Source organism: Chrysemys picta, chromosome 1 (genome assembly GCF_011386835.1).
Source record: "Chrysemys picta bellii isolate R12L10 chromosome 1, ASM1138683v2, whole genome shotgun sequence".
Taxonomy (NCBI): Eukaryota; Metazoa; Chordata; order Testudines; family Emydidae; genus Chrysemys; species Chrysemys picta.
In genome coordinates, this window is record NC_088791.1 from 70426523 (window position 1) to 70446130 (window position 19608).

The 19608-nt window shown below is 44.1% G+C and overlaps 1 long non-coding RNA gene across 1 annotated transcript in view; it reads right to left on the bottom strand.

The window, feature by feature from the left end:
* LOC112059051 (uncharacterized) overlaps positions 1 to 11614 on the bottom strand; it is a 134822-nt gene extending 123208 nt beyond the window's left edge. Inside the window, exon 1 of the long non-coding RNA XR_010590919.1 lies at positions 11448 to 11614. This is a non-coding gene — a long non-coding RNA (uncharacterized LOC112059051). The remainder of the gene's footprint in view (positions 1 to 11447) is intronic.
* Positions 11615 to 19608: the final 7994 nt, after the last annotated feature.

The following is a 19608-nucleotide window of genomic DNA, read 5'->3' on the forward strand; positions in this document are numbered from 1 at the left end:
TTTGACTTCAGCATGGACCCAAGAAGAGTCCATGGAAAGCTACTGTTTGACTTGGAAGTGCTCCTGCTCACTGAGTCTTTCCCAGACCATCACAAGGGAGGGAGCCATTGCTAACTTCCTACAGCTCTCTTAAGATCTATTACTATTTACTGGGCACCTTTCATATTATATATATATATAAAATTCAGAATTGATGAATTATCCAGTGTACTAGAGCAACCTACTGTGTGCTAGCACTTGAGATTTCAGAATTCTGAATTCTTCACTTGATCAGGAATTGCCAGTTGTCCACATATGTAATCTATGTAACCATGTGATCCTATTATTGTTACCCTTGCCCTGCCTTAAACCTTCCCCCCTATTGTTTGGGACTTCTTTTGTCGTCTTCTACATTAGATTGTAAACTGTTCTGGGGAAGAGACTGTTTGTATAGCACTTAACTCAATGGGAACTAACAGAACACAAATAAAAAACAACAAAACATGATCTTAATAATTAGGGCAAATAAGAAGTATACAAATACTTTCAGCCTCTAAATTTAATTTGGTCTAAAAGCCCATATCTGCTTCAAGAAATCTGTCTTGCTCCTTCCACTTTTCAAATCTCATGTGATTTAAAAATCAAATAATCAAGAAATAAAATACATACACATATACAATTACTTCAGACTCTGAAAGGTTAGCCTGTTTTAATTTAGATTTCTGGGCAACTCATGGGGACAAAAGTCAGTTAATGAAGAAACATCTTCACGTTGTTTATTAAATACTAATAGAGCTCTGTGAAATGAAGAGAATTTGTACATAACCACTTCCTTGAAAATATAGATTTCCAAAGATTTAGAAACCCCATTAGTTGTATTTATGTATTATTTTATTTATTTGGATTTAAAATAAGACACACCTATCCAAGGTGCTAGGGGATCTAACATATTTAGTCATACAATAAATAAAATTACATGTAAACCTTAGATATTTGGGGGGGAAGGGGGGAACCTGGATGTTTTAGTTGCAATATTCTATAGTAATGCCATGTGTTACTTTCCTAGGCCTTCCATAATCCTGTAAACAGGTACACACATGCTTGGGGTCTGTACTGGGACCAAGGGTCTGTACTGGACCCAGTCCTATTCAACATATTCATAAATGGGGTAAACAGTGAGGTAGCAAAATTTGCAGAGGATACAAAACAACTAAAGATAGTTAAGTCCCAATCAAACTGCAAAGAGCTACAAATGGATCTTACAAAACTGGGTGACGGGGCAATAAAATGGCAGATGAAATTCAGTGTTGATAAATGCAAAATAATGCACGTTGGAAAACATAATCCCAATTATTCATATAAAGTGATAGGGGTCTAAATTAGCTGTTACCACTCAAGAAAGATCTTAGTGTCATTGTGGATAGTTCTCTGAAAACATCCACTCAATGTGCAGTAGCAGTCAAAAAAGCGAATAGAATGTTGGGAATCATTAAGAAAGGGATAGATCAGGGATCGGCAAGCTTTGGCACATGGCCCATCAGGATAAGCCCCCTGGTGGGCCAGGCTGGTTTGTTTACCTGCTGTGCATAACTGCATGCGAGCCTTGATTTTAGCACGTGAGTGAAATATCAAGTCAAATGTGCCTTTGACATTGATTTGTTTTCTTTTCTGAGCAGGGTAGTCAGCCAATCAGCTACAAAGCTCAATAGAACAGTTTTATAGATTCTGAGGCATGAGGCAGTCTAATACACTGCAAATATTTACCTTGAAATCTGATAGAACCATTGGTATTTTAGCATTGAATCAACCCTTGCTCTCTCTCTCTCTCTCTCTCTCTGAAAAACACTGCCAGGCTACCTTCTGTCTGTACTGTCAGGGCCCGATTCTGCTCCACCTTACAATAGTTTTGACATCAGATAGTTTTATTGGTGACAACTGATTTACACCAGCGTAAATGAGAGCAGAATCTGGTCTTCAGTTTTTATGACGAGATCAGTGAACAAAAAGCTCCTTAATATAAATGCACCTTCTGGTTGCTGTTCAGCTTTAATAAAGACAGTACTTAGCCAAGGATTGGCTGTTCAAAATAGCTCAGCTTTTTATACTGGAAGGTTGAAAGTGCTAAAATAACCCATTTTATGAACCAAGTTAGTATCATGCCTTGTAGCAAGGGCAGGGTCTACACTAAGAGTCTCTCCACACACAGATCGACATTAAACAGGGAACTAAAACTTCTCAGTGAGTTGTAGGTTCCTCTCAGTTAGTGACAGTTTCTTGAACTATGCTAGTGCCACAACAATTGGGGGCCTAGAACACAGGTAATGCAAATATAAGATCAGAACTGGAAGGCCTATACAATGATCTGGGGCACAGATAAACTGGGTACAGACCAAGCTCCTTTATGAGTCCCGGAGAATTCCGTGTCTTTTCACTGCTGAGGCTGTTTTCTCCGGAGAATGTTCCAATCCTCTTTATAAGCTCCTGACTGGTAAATGAGTTTCACCTCTCCGGAGTAATTCAGTTTTTCCAAGGAACCCAGCTGACTTCTCAGAACTGGGTGAGCTCCACTTCCGAAGTTCCACTAGACTAGACCAGACTTTGAGATTTGGGAATTTAACCCTTAGCTTCATGGGAATAGACATTGGGTCCACTGTCTATCTCCAGTGACCTGAGCGTGGATTTGCACCCAAATCATTTTGGATGTCTCTTGTTGGGAAACCTGAAGCATTTTATGACCAGAGGTCGACCTTGCTCTCAGAAAAAATACACAACCATAAAACACAATATGCACATTACACTTGCTGGCATTTACTCCTGTGCAGAGGGCCACACAAGGCCTCAGCATCACATAAACCTAGCCTAACTGTGCTCCCATTGAAGTTAATGATGAGAACTTTTGAAAGTCTCATCCTGAGGGCTTATGACGCTGAGGCCCTCTGCATGCAGGTGGATTGCACCTGTTCAGGGAAGGAATGAGCTTAGACATAAATAAACCAATGTTTTCAACATTAAGTCAGATTCAAGTTTGCCTTTTAACATATTTCATCTTTCTTCTCTTGGTTTCTTCTGGCTGAGGTGTCAGCCTACAAAGTTTAGAATTTACTGAAGAGGAGGATAAGTTGGGTTCTCCCCCTCCCCCCACTGACTTTCCACATTGTCCCCAACTTCCGAATATTGCACATGCCTACCCAGTAGCACTACTGCTAACCTATTATATGTTAAACTATGTGTTTAACATTTATAGATCATTTTGTCCTCATGAGCATTATAATTCTGTTGCACATCATATTGTGAAACGAGTTTCACTGCTTCTCTATGAGACTTTGGTTTATTGCATTTACATAAAGCTGTCTAACATTTATGAGGATTTTTATAACTTTATTAAATGAATTTCTTCAGCTGCCAAGGAGATGGCATTTCCATAGTGACAATATTATTTTCCAAACCCTATTTTCTGCTATATTTGGCCCCACTGAAGTGGCACATTTTCCATTAAATTTAGCAGTATATAAAGTCATTAAGGTGACAATAGTACGCCATTATTGCTGTTCTAGCAATGTTGACAAGGACTTCACCCTTGGGCCATTTGAAACAACTATTAAGTAAAGCCTCAGGAGATATTGAATGGCCTAGAAAATTCAGAATTGCCTTGTTTTAGTACATCTTCTATGCAAACAGCTTAGAAGATTACCTCAGAAGCTCAGCTCATCTTCTGTAAAAAGAGATATCCATCAAACACTGACAGAGGTTCTCAAACTTCATTTAACCACAACCCCCTTCTGACAACAAAAATTACTATACGACCCCAGGAGGAGGGTCCAAAGCCAAAGCCCGAGCCCCAAAGCCCCAGGCGGGGGGCCTATAACCTGAGCCCCGCCATCCCAGGGCTGAAGCCCTTGGGCTCCAGACAGTGGGGCTCGGGCTTCAGCTTCGTCCCAGGGCAGTGGGTCTCAGGATTCATCCGTGGATGGTGGGGCTTGGGCCCCACACCCCAGCAAGCCTAATGCCAGCACTGGCGACCCCATTAAAACGGGGTTGCGACCCACTTTGGGGTCCCGACTCACAGTTTGAGAACTGCTGAGCTAAACATATTAAGACATATCTTCCTCTTTCTCTAGTATCCTTCACATACCAAAATGTCTTTATTCCAAACAACATGTTTTTGTCTGAAACCTTTTCTGCTCTGGTGACTAAATTTGCATCGCAAGCCCAGGGCTCTGTTGTTCTTCTTGCATGTCACAAGCTATGTCAGAGTACTTTTAGTCCAGCAGAAAGACAACGCTGGGTTTAGACTCAACAAATAACCTCAAGAACTTTGTATCAATCTGCTCACAAAAAAACAGATAAGGGACTCCATTAACAGTCATAGTAGTAATAGGCCAGATTCAGAGCTCATTAAGTCAATATTAGTATTTATTGTTTGTATTATTGTAGCACCTAGTCATGGATTAGAGTCTTATCACTGAATCCCTTGAGATTTGGATCTTGTCCAGAGTGTTTTTTTCATCCAAAGAGCTAAAAGTACTTCACAAATCATGGGTAATCTGCATTACTTCCATTTTATAGATAGGGAAATGGAAGTTAAAGGAGTTTTCTAAAGTTATAGAGTATGCCCATGGCAGAAACTGAGCGATAGGAGATTTCTATTCCTGTATTCTTTTCATTACGATTACACGTCCTTACTTTTTAAAATGATATATACCTGAGCTGTGCACCCAAATTCCATTGATAAACAGTGGACCTGATTCTCCATAGCCTTAAACCTTGTATAGTCATTTCACCTATACTAAGGAGGAAACTTTAAAAAAAAAAACAACAACCAAATTTGAATGGTAGCATTTTACAGCCACTTTGCACAACTATAGATGGCTGCTCAAGGTAGAAAGCAATGCAGAACTGGGCCCAAGTATATTTATTATATGTAAATCTAAATGAAGCAAACAAATTCTTCTGCAGTTTTGGTTAATAAGAGTTCATGTGATTTTAAAAAAAATACAGTTTTAGCCAGGGGGCACAAACCCATGTTGAGTTTCAGGTTGAAACAAGCTGCAAAGCATAAAATCAACCTCAGCTGATGGCATCAAATTCTACATGGCTTTCACCCAACTCCATAAATCAGCTCAAAGTCACTTGAAATAGCCTAGTTTTTTTTAAAAGGTTCACAAACCTTTCTGTGAGCTGGCCCAGCCTTCAGATTTATAATGGTTTCTTTACATAGCTTTTGCATAGCTTTACTCCTGCATTATTTATTGTTTCTCATGTCCCTAGCTTACTAATGAAGTGCATTATGAGATAATGCATAAGTGCGGAGAAATCTCAAGAGCTTTACTGAGACTAACTAGGATAAAATGCAAGTTGGCTTAGAATGTAAATTTTTCAGGGCAGGGACTACATCTATGTTCTGTGAAGTGATTAGCACAGTTTAGGCAGTATATAAATAATTTCATAATTAGAGGTGGGACTGGTAACTGCCTGTTTTTAAGGATGCCCAACACTTCCCTTGTAAGACCCTGTATTCAGTTGCTATAACGTTGCCAGACTATAACCATTTGGGCTGAAATTTCCCACCCTGGGTGTCTGCCTTAGGCTGATTTTTTTTTAATTCAGCAAAAATGGTCCAGACATTTCAAAAAACAAGGCTATAGAAAAATATCTTCACACAATGCACAGTCAATCTATAGAACTCATTGCCAAGGAATGTTGTGAAGGACAAAAGTATAACTGGATTAAAAGAAGAATTAGATAAATTCATAGAGAATGGGTCCATCAATGGCTGTTAGAATATAGAATCATAAAATATTAGGGATGGAAGAGACCTCAGGAGGTCATCTAGTCCAATCTCCTGCTCAAAGCAGGACCAACACCAACTAAATCATCCCAGCCAGGGCTTTGTCAAGCCTGACCTTAAAAACCTCTAAGGACGGAGATTCCACCACCTCCCTAGGTAACCCATTCCAGTGCTTCACCACCCTCTTAGTGAAATAGTGTTTCCTAATATCCAACCTAGACCTCCCCCACTGCAATTTGAGACCATTGCTTCTCGTTCTGTCATCTACCACCACCGAGAACAGCCTACCTCCATCCTTTTTGGACCCCCTCCCCTTCAGGTAGTTGAAGGCTGCTATCAAATCCCCCCTCACTCTTCTCTTCTGCAGACTAAATAACCCTAGTTCCTTCAGCCTCTCCTCGTAAGTCATGTGCCCCTGTCCTCTAATAATTTCCGTTGCCCTCTGCTGCACTCTCTCCAATTCGTCCACATCCCTTCTGTAGTGGGGAGGACCAAAACTAGATGCAATACTCCAGGTGTGGCCTCACCAGTGTCAAATAGAGGGGAATAATCACGTCCCTCAATCTGCTGGCAATGCTCCTACTAATATAGCCAAGTATGCTGTTGGTCTTCTTGGCAACAAGGGCACACTGCTGAGTCATATCCAGCTTCTCGTCCACTGTAATCCCCAGATCCTTGGCTAAGCAGCAGTTCTGCAGAAAGTTGGTCCCCAGCCTGTAGCAGTGCATGGGATTCTTCCTTCCTAAGTGCAGGACTCTGTACTTTTCCTTGTTGAACCTCATCAGATTTTTTTTGGCCCAATCCTCCATATTTCTAGGTCACTCTGGACCCGATCCCTACCCTCCAGCGTATCTACCTCTTCCCCCATCTTAATGTCATTTGCGAACTTGCTGAGTGTGCAATTAATCCCATCATCCAGATCATTAATAAAGATGTTGAACAAAACCAGCCCCAGGACCAACCCCTGGGGCACTCCGCTTGATACCGGCTGCCAACTAGGCATCGAGCCATTGATCATTACCCATTGAGCCTGACAATCTAGCCAGCTTTCTATACACCTTATAGTCCATTCATCCAATCCATTCTACTTTAACTTGCTGGCAAGAATACTGTGGGAGACCCGTATCAAAAACTTTGCTAAAGTCAAGCTATATCACATCCACCACTTTTCCCATATCCACAGAGCCAGTTATCTCATCATAGAAGGCAATCAGGTTGGTCATGCATGACTTGCCCTTGGTGAATCTATGTTGACTGTTCCTGATCACCTTCCTCTCCTCCAAGTGCTTCAGAATGGATTCCTTGAGGACCTGCTCCATGATTTTGCTGGGGACTGAAGTGAGGCTGACCGGTCTGTAGTTTTCTGGGTTCTCTATTGGCCAAGATGGTCAGGGATACAACCCCATGCTCTGGATGTCCCTAAGCTTCTGACTGCCAGAAGCTGGGCCTGGATGACAGAAGATAGATCACTTGGTAAAATGCCCCATTCTGTCCATTCCTGTAGCGATCCCTCACTCTCAAGTGGGGAGGGGAGCCACTCCGCCTCACTGTGTCAGGCAGCAGTAATCAGGCTCGGGTACTGCTGGCGGGGCTGAGCAGTAAGCGGCCTATAGCTCATAGCCTCCTAGCAGAGGCAAACAACAGTTAACAGTCTGGAGCTCTGGCCCCTTCAGGTGGGACAGAGCACTAAGCAGTCTTTAGCCCAGAGTCTCCCAGGTAGGGCTGCCACCAATCAAGAGTCTAGGGCTCTGGCCCTCTAGGTGGGGCAATGCACAAGCACTCTATAGCAGTGGTTCTCAAACTAGGGCTGCCGCTTGTTCAGGGAAAGCCCCTGGCGGGCCGGGCCGGTTTGTTTACCTGCCATGTCTGCAGGTTTGGCCGACTGCAGCTCCCACTGGCCGCGGTTCGCCACTCCAGGCCAATGGGGGCTGCAGGAAGTGGCGCGGGCTGAGGGATGTGCTGGTTGCCCTTCCTGCAGGCCTCATTGGCCTGGAGCGGCAAACCATGCCCAGTGGAAGCTGCGATCAGCTGAACCTGCGGACGCTGCAGGTAAACAAACTGGCCCGGCCCGCCAGGGGCTTTCCCTGAACAAGCAGTGGCCCTAGTTTGAGAACCACTGCTCTATAGCTTAAGCCTCTGGGATAAGGCAGACCGCAAATACACACTCTATAAGGGAAACTGGATTAGTAACTGGTTAAATGGATTGGTAACTAGTTAAAAGATAGGAAACAAAGGGTAGGAATAAATTGTCAGTTTTAAGAATGGAAAGAGGTAAATAGGTGTCCCCCAGGGGTCTGTACTGGGCCGAGTCCTATTTAATATATTCATAAATGATCTGGAAAGAGGGATAAACAGTCAGGTAGCAAAATTTGCAGATGATACAAAACCACTGAAGTTAAGTCCCAGACACCCTGGGAAAAGCTACCAAAGTATCCCTCCAAACTAGGTGAATGGGCAACAAAATGGCAGATGAAAATTCAATGTTGATGAATGCAAAGTAATGCACGTTGGAAAACATAATACCATATAAATATAAAATGATGGGCTCTAAATTAGCTATTACCACTCACGAAAGAACTTGGAGTCATTGTGGATAGTTCTCTGAAAACATCCACTCAAAGCGGCAGTCAAGTGAAATAGTGTTTCACCCTCTTAGTGAAATAGTGTTTCCTAATATCCAACCTAGACCTCCCCCACTGCAACTTGAGACCATTGCTTCTTGTTCTGTCATCTGGTACCATTGAGAACAGTCTAGATCCATCCTCTTTGGAACCCCCTTTCAGGTAGTTGAAAGCAGCTATCAAATCCCCCCTCATTCTTCTCTTCTGCAGACTAAACAATCCCAGTTCCCTCAGCCTCTCCTCATAACTCATGTGCTCCAGCCCCCTAATCATTTTTGTTGCCCTCCATTGGACTCTCTCCAATTTGTCCACATCCTTTCTGCAGTGGGGGCCCCAAAACTAGATGCAATACTCCAGCTATGGTCTCACCAGTGCTGAATAGAGGGGAACTGATAACTGTCTCTGTGGATATGGGGAAAGTGGTGGATGAGATATATCTTGACTTCAGCAAAGCTTTTGATATGGTCTCCCACAGTACTCTTGCCAGCAAGTTAAAAAAGTATGAATTGGATGAATGGACTATCAGATGAATAGAAAGCTGGCTAGATCATTGGGCTCAACGTGTAGTGATCAATGGCTCCATGTCTAGTTGGCAGCCGGTGTTAAGTGGAGTGCCCCAGGAGGCTGTCCTGGGGCCGGTTTTGTTCAACATCTTCATTAATGATCTAGATGATGGGATGGATTGCACCCTCAGCAAGTTCGCAGATGCTACTTCGCTGCGGGGAGAGGTAGATATGCTGGAGGGTAGGGATAGGGTCCAGAGTGACCTAGACAAATTGGAGGATTGGGCTGGACTCTTTCTAATTTTTCCACATCCTTCTTGTAGTGTGGGGCCCCAAAACTGGACACAGTACTCCAGGCGAGGCCTCACCAATGTTGAATAGAGGGGAACGATCACGTCCCTTGATCTGCTGGCAATGCCCCTACTTATACAGCCCAAAATGCCATTCGCCTTCTTGGCAACAAGGGCACACTGTTGACTCATATCCAGCTTCTCGTCCACTGTAACCCCTAGGTCCTTTTCTGCAGAACTGCTGCCTAGCCACTCGGTCCCTAGTCTGTAACAGTGCATGGGATTCTTCCGTCCTAAGTGCAGGACTCTGCAGTTGTCCTTGTTGAACCTCATCAGGTTTCTTTTGGCCCAATCCTCTAATTTGTCTAGGTCCCTCTGTATCCTATCCCTACCCTACAGTGTATCTACCACTCTTCCCAGTTTAGTGTCATCTACAAACTTGCTGAGAGTGCAGTCCATGCCATCCTCCAGATCATTAATGAACATATTGAACAAAACCGGCCCCAGGACCGACCCTTGGGGCACTCCGCTTGAAACCGGCTGTCAACTAGACATTGAGCCGTTGATCACTACCCATTGAGCCCAACAATCTAGCCAGCTTTCTATCCACCTTATAGTCCATTCATCCAGCCCATACTTCTTTAACTTGCTGGCAAAAATACTGTGGGAGACCATATCAAAAGCTTTGCTAAAGCCAAGGAATAAACACATCCACTGCATTCCCCTCATCCACAGACCCAGTTATCTCCTCATAGAAGGCAATTAGGTTAGTCAGGCATGACTTGCCCATGGTGAATCCATGCTGACTGTTCCTGATCACTTTCCTCTCCGCTAAGTACTTCAGAATTGATTCCTTGAGGACCTGCTCCATGATTTTTCCAGGGACTGGGGTGAGGCTGACTGGCTTGTAGTTCCCCGGATCCTCCTCCTTCCTTTTTTTAAAAGATGGGCACTACATTAGCCTTTTTCCAGTCATCCGGGACCTCCCCCGATCGCCATGAGTTTTCAAAGATAATGGCCAATGGCTCTGCAATCACATCCGCCAACTCCTTTAGCACCCTTGGATGCAGCGCATCCGGTCCCATGGACATGTGCTCGTCCAGTTTTTCTAAATAGTCCTGAACCACTTCTTTCTCCACAGAGGGCTGGTCACCTTCTCCCCATACTGTGCTGCCCAGTGCAGCAGTCTGGGAGCTGACCTTGTTCGTGAAGACAGAGGCAAAAAAATCATTAGCTTTTTCCACATCCTCTGTCACTAGGTTGCCTCCCTCATTCAGTAAGGGGCCCACACTTTCCTTGACTTTCTTCTTGTTGCTAACATACCTGAAGAAACCCTTCTTGTTACTCTTAACATCTCTTGCTAGCTGCAACTCCAAGTGTTATTTGGCCTTCCTGATTTCACTCCTGCATGCCTGAGCAATATTTTTATACTCCTCCCTGGTCATCTGTCCAATCTTCCACTTCTTGTAAGCTTCTTTTTTGCTTTTAAGATCAGCAAGGATTTCACTGTTTAGCCAAGCTGGTGACTTCTAGGTATTATGGTAATACAAATAATAAATAAATAACTAAGTCTCATATCTGGTATTTTTTTGAAATCCCCAGCTCCTACAGTCCCAGGTTTACATGAGAATCTCAGTTTTCTTTTTAAAGTTTCTAACCCCACAGCTGCAGAGAAGCCTGAAAACATGAATCCTAAAAGGCTCAAACACCAGAAGGCAAATAAAAAGAATCCAGACTTTATTGTTTTTGTAAAAAAAAATCTCCTGATTTCAGGGGCCTGAATCATATTTTTGCAACACTTGGGATTAGCAATACTGCAAGCGTAATGCTTCTGAAAGTTCTGTATATGAAATCCCAATTACTAGATGTGTTCTTCTTTACTGATATCCAAGTCACAATACTCTGCTTGTTCATATAGAAGTGTTATAAAGGCTTCCACACGTTCTTCAGACCGCTGCATTCTCTGCTAGCAACATGTCTGTTTTCATGATTACATGCCTTTCTGGAAATAAAGCTTTATGAATACATGATCACATCATTCTTAGGTAAATGATTTATAAGTACAGCATTGTCACTGAAGCCTCTCTCTCAGTACACTTCACTGGAGAGCTTTTACCTAGAATTTTTTCCTCCCCATCCTCCTGGCTTCATGCTACAGATTTAAAGCAAAAATACACAGCCTCACACAGGCCGTTTTTTAAACAGCAGCTGTTTCCTCCAAGCCCAATCTTATATAAACACAAGAGTTTCTACAGAGAGAGAGTACCTCAGATTATTTAGATTAGTCCAGTTAATTGATTGCCTTTTTTTCCAAAAGTCTCAGCCAAGCCATTATCCTTTTTCATCAATCTTCCCAGCAGTCTCCAAATGTCCTATTTATTGCACTTAAAGTTCTGTCTAAACAACATTCAATCATCTCTGATGCAAATTCAAATGAAGAGCGTTCCCATGGACTCTTAATAGCCTGTAATACCTCTTCATTGGAGGGGGAATGACACATGATAAATGGACAGAGGAGGCACTGTTAAGACTGATAATTTCTTCAGATGAATTTGCCTGATGACACTGTGTAAAATGAACTGCAGCATTTCCGTGGGGATTTGAAAGGAACTCTTCATATAGGCTTTATGGAATGGAGGATACATTAATTGCACTATTAAAAAGATTCCAAAGGGTAACATGTTTCAGCATGATATTTAAACTGCAGCTGGAGTGTGTAACTTGTAAGCAGTGATTGCGTAGAACCTTACATTTTAGGCACTCTCTGATTTAAAGGTTCTGGAAATGTGCAATGAGATGGAATCAAAGCAGTTATGGTTTGTTTCACTGTAAATTGAAACATAGCATGCTGGTCTATTTAAGACGAGTGGACTAATTCCAGTTCAGAACCACCAGAAGCCCCCAATCCACATGCACACTGGATCAACCCAACTTCCCTTCAGAATGAGAGAATAGTTTAACAGCCGCCTCTTCATTATCACTAGCTCAACAGTGACCAATACCAAGTGCTACTTTAAAAAGTGCTCACCTATCAAAGGGCAATGGGTGTGGACAAAGTTCTTCCAAACAACAAAAGACCCAAACAAGAACATTCTAAATGAATGGACCTTTTTGCAAATCTTTGGTGTCAGCAATTTAGCCATAAGCGTTGAGAATATATAGAAAAACACAGATGGCAACAACTCAGTTTGGGAAGTTATTCATATTTATTACTAATATAGCACCCAAAAGGGTGCTAGGCATGTCACATAAGCAAGTCCCTACTAAGAAGAGTTCACAGTGCTGTTTAACCATGTGTCACTTTACATATTGAACAGACATTTTTAAATTAAAGAACTTTGGGCCATATTGCACCCTGCACTTCCACACAGGCTTCCTACCATCCTTTTCCCTTTCCCCAGAGCTTGCAGGATCCCTTCTGAGATGGGATCTGTGAGATTCCAGGGAGGCAGCATCATCCACCAACCAACCTTATTGTATTCTGTTGGTACATTAATGCTTACCCAGTCAACATTAAGATATCCCATTTTACCCCTCTATGCTAGAAATTCCCTCAGTCCTCATGGGGTCTCTGGGTCCAGCAGCCAGGAGGGGAGTGCTAATCAACACAGTCTCAAACAATGGAGGTGAATAGAGGGGCTGGAATCCATGTGGAGGCACAAGATCTATTTTCCTAATGTGGACAAAGCCTCAAGGCACTTAGTACATTGTGTTATATTAACAACAGCCATGATCTCTGCTGAGGGTAGAATTTACTTGCAAAAAACTATGTTTGAGCTCAGACATAGTTAGGATACAACTTCTAAACTTGTGTATAAGTTCAAGTATAGGCAGGGCCTGCAGTTGATTTAGTGTGCTATATTCTCTCAGTCCGTAAATAGTCATCATAACCTCTGGACATGCCATCTTATTTACAGAGAATGAGCCACGTCAGGCTTATTTTTCCATAAGAAGTACCTGAAAAGCAATTTTCTATACTATTTAAAATAGTCACTTTTTGGCACTTAGAACATTGCAATTATTAAAAGAATAACTTGCACTATTATTCACTGATTTGTTCCCGGACTACCAAAACCTTTTGTTTCAAAGGTCAAGTAACTTCATTACTCATAACAACAACAACCTTGACGGGCTGATAATTACTTTCCACTTACTCTGTGAACCTCCAATACTCCATTTAACTGATGAATTCGCTTAGACTAGATTATTGAAACATTTGCTTAGCGAATTTATACATCTGTGGCATTTTCAAAGTTCTCAAAATATGATGAAATGCTGTATAAACATTTATATTACACTGCTACAAGTTTGCTCCTGAAAGTCTCCTCCTCAAATGAAGGCCAGATTCAACCTTCTTCATTTGAAGCTATGTCTGCTTACACCAAGACTGAATTTGGTCCAGTGTCTCAGGGTATGTCTACACTACGGGATTAATCCGAATTTAGATAATTCGGATTTGAGAAACAGGTTGTATAAAGTCGAAATGAATGCGGCCACACTAGCACAGTAATTCGGTGGTGTGCGTCCAAGTACCGGGGTTAGCGTCGATTTCTGCACCGTTGCACTGTGGGTAGCAATTCCATAGCTATCCCATAGTTCCCGCAGTCTCCCGCGCCCATTGGGATTGTGGGTTAAGATCCCAGTGCCTGATGGGACAAAAAACATCGTCGCAGGTGGTTCTGGGTACAGCCTCACTTCCTCCCTCCCTCCCTCCCTGCATGAAAGCAACGGACGGCAGACAACCATTTTCGCGCCTTTTTTCCTGGGTGGGTGAACACTGCAGACTCCATACCACGGCAAGCATGGAGCCCGCTGAGGTCAAGACAGCACTCATGAATATTGTAAACACCTCGCGCGTTCTCGTGGAGTTTATGCTCAGCCAGGACCAGAAAAACGAGGAGAGGAGGCAGCGGCGGCGGCAGCACAGCGACAAGCATGATGAGGACATGGACACGGACACGGACACAGAATTCAGTGAAACCACAGGCCCCGGTGCTTTGGAGATCATGTTGTTAATGGGGCAGATTCATCCATGGAACGCCGATTCTGGGCAAGGGAAACAAGCACAGACTGGTGGGACCGCATAGTGTTGCAGGTCTGGGACGATTCCCAGTGGCTGCGGAACTTTCGCATGCGTAAGGGCACTTTCATGGAACTTTGTGACTTGCTGTCCCCTGCCCTGAAACGCCAGAATACCAAGATGAGAGCAGCCCTCACAGTTGAGAAGCGCGTGGCGATAGCCCTGTGGAAGCTTGCAACGCCAGACAGCTACCGGTCAGTCGGGAATCAATTTGGAGTGGGCAAATCTACTGTGGGGGCTGCTGTGATGCAAGTAGCCAAAGCAATCACTCAGGTGCTGCTACGAAAGTTAGTGACTCTGGGAAATGTGCAGGCTATAGTGGATGGTTTTGCTGCAATGGGATTCCCTAACTGTGGTGGGACAATAGACGGAACCCATATCCCTATCTTGGCACCGGAGCACCAAGCCACCGAGTACATAAACCGCAAGGGGTACTTTTCAATGGTGCTGCAAGCACTTGTGGATCACAAGGGATGTTTCACCAACATCAACGCGGGCTGGGCGGGAAGGGTTCATGACGCTCGCGTCTTCAGGAACACTACTCTGTTTAAAGGGCTGCAGCAAGGGACTTACTTTCCAGACCAGAAAATAACCGTTGGGGATGTTGAAATGCCCATAGTTATTCTTGGGGACCCAGCCTACCCCTTAATGCCATGGCTTATGAAGCCATACACAGGCAGCCTGGACAGGAGTCAGGAGCTGTTTAACTACAGGCTAAGCAAGTGCAGAATGGTGGTAGAATGTGCATTTGGCCGTTTAAAAGGTCGCTGGCGTTCATTATTGACTCGCTCTGACCTCAGCCAAAGAAATCTCCCCATTGTTATTTCTGCTTGCTGTGTGCTCCACAATCTCTGTGAAAGTAAGGGGGAGACCTTTATGGCGGGGTGGGAGGCTGAGGCAAATCGCCTGGCTGCTGATTACGCGCAGCCAGACACCAGGGCGATTAGAAGATCACACCATGAAGCGCTGTGCATCAGAGAAGCTTTGAAAACCAGTTTCATGGCTGGCCAGGCTACCGTGTGAAATATCTGTTTGTTTCTCCTTCATGAAAACCCTCCCCCTTTACTGACTGATTTTCTGTAAGGAACCCACCCTGCCCCTTCCCCCAGCTTTCTTTCAAACCAAATAAAGTCACTATCATTTAAAAATCATTTATTCTTTATTAATAGATTAGAAAAAGAGGGAGGGAACCCGGGTGGTATTTGGGAGGAGGATTGCTGGGAAGGAAAAAGCCACAAAAAAAGGTTAAAAAAATGACAGCCTTTTGCTTGGGCTGTCTACTGGGGTGGAATGGGAAGGTGTACGGAGCCTCCCCCCCCCGCGTTCTTACACGTCTGGGTGAGGAGGATACGGAACATGGGGAGGGGGGAGGGTGGAACAGGGGCTGAAGCGGCAGTCTGTTTTCCAGCAGCCATTCCTGAACCTCCACCAGACGCCGGAGCAGCCCCAGCGTTGCATCCTTCATCCTCTGGTCTTCCTGCCGCCATCTCTCCTCACGTTGGTCCCTCCTCTCCTCACGTTGGTCCCTCCTCTCCTCACGTTGGTCCCTCCTCTCCTCACGTTCACTGACTTCTTTCCTATACTTTGAAACTGTTTCCTTCCACTCATTCAGATGAGCTCTGTCACTCCTGCTGGATTGCATAATTTCAGAAAACATCTCATCTCGCGTCTTCTTCTTACGACGCCTTATCTGTAATAACCTTTGGGATGGAGGAGGGAGGCTTGAGGAATTTGCAGCTGCTGTAGGGAGGGGAAAAAAGAGAGAATTGTTTTAAAAGCTACATTTTGCAGAACAATGCTTATACTCTTTCACGGTGACCAACACTGTTCACATTACATAGCACATGTGATTTCTGTGCAAGGTCGCATTTTGCCTCTTAATGCTGAGTGCCTGTGGCTTTGCTGCTGGAGATCACAGGTCTGGGCAACAGAATTCGGCTTGCATGCGGCCATGGTAAGCTTCTGCGCCGTCCTTTCCCACATACCAAGCATAGCTTGTAGAGTGCTGCAGAAGCCTGGCCAATCTCAGCCAGTTGTGGGGGGGGGGGGGGGCAGTGTGGTGGGGCTTGTCTGGGCCCCTTCAGGCAAGTAGAGTGCTGCAGTTTTTCTGTTAACATTCAGCAGCACCAGAAAACAAACTAACCCCCCCCCTCTCGCCATGAATTCTCTGGGATGATCACGGTACCCTCCCCCCACCGCGTGGCTGGTAACAGGGAAGATCCCTGCTAGCCAAACGCGAAAAACTCAGGGCCAATTTCCCATCTGCACTTGGCTAACTGCAGGGAAGGATTTATTTTCCGCCACAGGCAAACAGCCCAGTAGGAACGGCCACCTCTGTCCCCTTAATTAAGTTCCTGTATTTCAACCAGGTTACCAGGAGTGATATCACTCTCCTGAGGATTACACAACAAGATAAAGAACGGATGTTGCTTGAATGCCAGCAAACACCGGGACCATACGCTGCCAGGCTTTGTCAGGCAATGATACCAGATTACTTGCTGCAAGCATGGCGTGGTCAAGTGTCCTACCGTGGAGGAGGGAATAAAGATGCACTGCCCAGAAACCTTCTGGCAAGGCTTTCGGAGTACCTCCAGGAGAGCTTCATTGAGATGTCCCTGGAGGATTTCCGCTCCATCCCCAGACACGTTAACAGACTTTTCCAGTAGCTACAGACTTTTCCAGTAGCTGAACTGACCGCGAATGCAAAGTCAGGCAAAGTAATCATTAAAAACCGTTTGCTTTTAAAACAAGTTTGATATTTTAAAAGGTAAACTCACCTGAGGTCCCTTCCATGGGGTCAGAGTCTTGGGTACTGGCTTGGGAGGCTTGGGAGGGTACTTCAGTCAGGGTGAGAAAAAGATCCTGGCTGTTAGGGAGAAGGGAGTGCTGTGTGCTCTCTGCAAGCTCATCCTCCTCCTCCTCCTCCTCTACCCCATCGGCAGAATCCTCAGGCGTCGAGACTATCCCCGACCCAGAATCCACGAACAAAGGTGGGGTAGTGGTGGCAGCCCCCCCTAGAATTGCATGCAGCTCGGCGTAGTAGCGGCATGTCCGCGGCTCTGACCCGGAGCGACCGTTTGCCTCCTTTGTTTTTTGATAGGCTTGTCTGAGCTCCTTGACTTTCACGCGGCACTGCTCAGAGTCCCTATTGTGGCCTCTCTCCATCATGCCCTTGGAGATTTTTTCAAAAGTTTTTGCATTTCGTCTTTTAGAACGAAGTTCTGCAAGCACTGAATCCTCTCCCCATACAGCGATCAGATCCAGTACCTCCCTCACGGTCCATGCTGGTGCTCTTTTTCGATTATCAGCCTGCATGGTTACCTGTGCTGATGAGGTATCTGTGGTCACCTGTGCTCTCCACGCTGGGCAAACAGGAAATGAAGTTCACATGTTCGCGGGGCTTTTCCTGTCTACCTGGCCAGTGCATCCGAGTTCAGATTGCTGTCCAGAGCGGTCACAATGATGCACTGTGGGATAGCTCCCGGAGGCCAATACCATCGAATTGCGGCCACACTAACCCTAATTCGAATTGCTAAAATCGATTTTGGCACTACTCCGCTCGTTGGGGAGGAGTACAGAAATCGATTTAAAGGGCCCTTTACATCGAATTAAATAGCGTCGTTGTGTGGATGGTTACAGGGTTAATTCGAATTAAAGCTGATAAATCCGAATTAAAGTCGTAGTGTAGACCAGGCCTTAGATACTAATACAGTTTGCATGTGTGTCCAGTACTGTTCAGAGTGGTATACTTTTAATGCATTTTACAATTCCATAGCTCATTAAGCCTACATTTTAATTTCCTCACAGGTAATATAATTGCACAGGTGTAAACGTGAGCAGAATTTGGCCTACAGAACCTTTATTATTGAAGATGAGCAAGATGAGGAAAAAATCCCTACTCAACCCAGGTTGAGATTACAATACTGAGAATTAAAAAGAAACCTGTAAGTAAAATGTAAGGAGTCAGTGGGACTCCATAAACATAGAACCCCCTAACAGAGTTTTCACAGAGTCAGAGTCACTTATGAGTAATGCAGTCAACTGAAATGCATTCCAATCAAACCACACATAGGATAGTACAGTACACAAACAACTAATACACACACTGACTAATACGGAGCTAATCCCAACATGTCCTGTATGCAAAGAGCTCCCATTGAAGTTGATGAAGTTCCTCACCCCCTTTCAGTTCAGAACTTTAAGCATATGCTTAACTTTAAGCAGAGCTCAGGTGCAATGGAAAAACCAAGCCCAGGGATACCAGCCACATGCTTAAAGTTACATGATGCCTAACTTCTTGCTGAAGTAAGGCCTCTGTCTTTAAGTTTATTAAAGATGTACAAATGCCTCATTTTTGTAATCAATTACTTGACAAAATGGTCCATCTATTTTAAAATGTTTTTCATTTTCTTTAAAAGTTAAGGTCAAATGTGTGTCAAAGTTAAACCAGACCTTTTTCTACCTACTTGTATATAGCTATATTTATATTGTATTTACATGCAAAGGAATCTCTCTGGGCAAGATTCTGAGCTCAGCTACTCCATGGACTTTAGTAGAGTTTGTGACGTTACTGACATAAACTGGGACCGTATAGATCATTGTTGCAACCAAGGTCCTGTAGTGGCACCCAAATCTTGTATAAAGGGGGTCAAATGGGGTGTCTAGGACAAGGTTATGGTTTACTGGTTATGATTATGCTGTCTATATGTGTGTATCAGTTTTGTAGTTGAAGTTATGAATATTGGCTCTATACTGTCTGTATGGCAAACTTATGCCATGCTTCTGGGTGACATCCCAGACAAGCTGAGATTAGCTCTGCCTAGCCTGCTTGATGGCCCATTAAGGACCATCAGCTATACAATGGACCCATTGAGAGAAGGCAGATACGCCTTGTAACTCAGCAAAGTATGCAGGGACTGGCCCATGTGACTCCAGACTCCATTTTGCTGTAATTTTCCATAGTAAGAACAAAGAGGTGTTCTTACACCTGGAAAAGACTATATAAGGCTGATGCCTCATCTCCATTTGGTCTTCAATCCTGCTTCTTACCTCTGGAGGAACTTTGCTACAAACTGAAGCTTTGAACAAAGGACTGAATGACCCATCCCAGCTGGGGATGTATTCCAGAGACTTGATTTGAACCTGCAGTTTATTCCATCGCAGCTGCAAGCCCGAACCAAGAACTTTGCCATTACTGTATGTAATTGATTCCATTTAACCAATTCTAACTCTCATCTCTATCTTTTTCCTTTTATGAATAAACCTTTAGATTTTAGAGTAGCAGCCGTGTTAGTCTGTATCCGCAAAAAGAAGAACAGGAGGACTTGTGGCACCTTAGAGACTAACA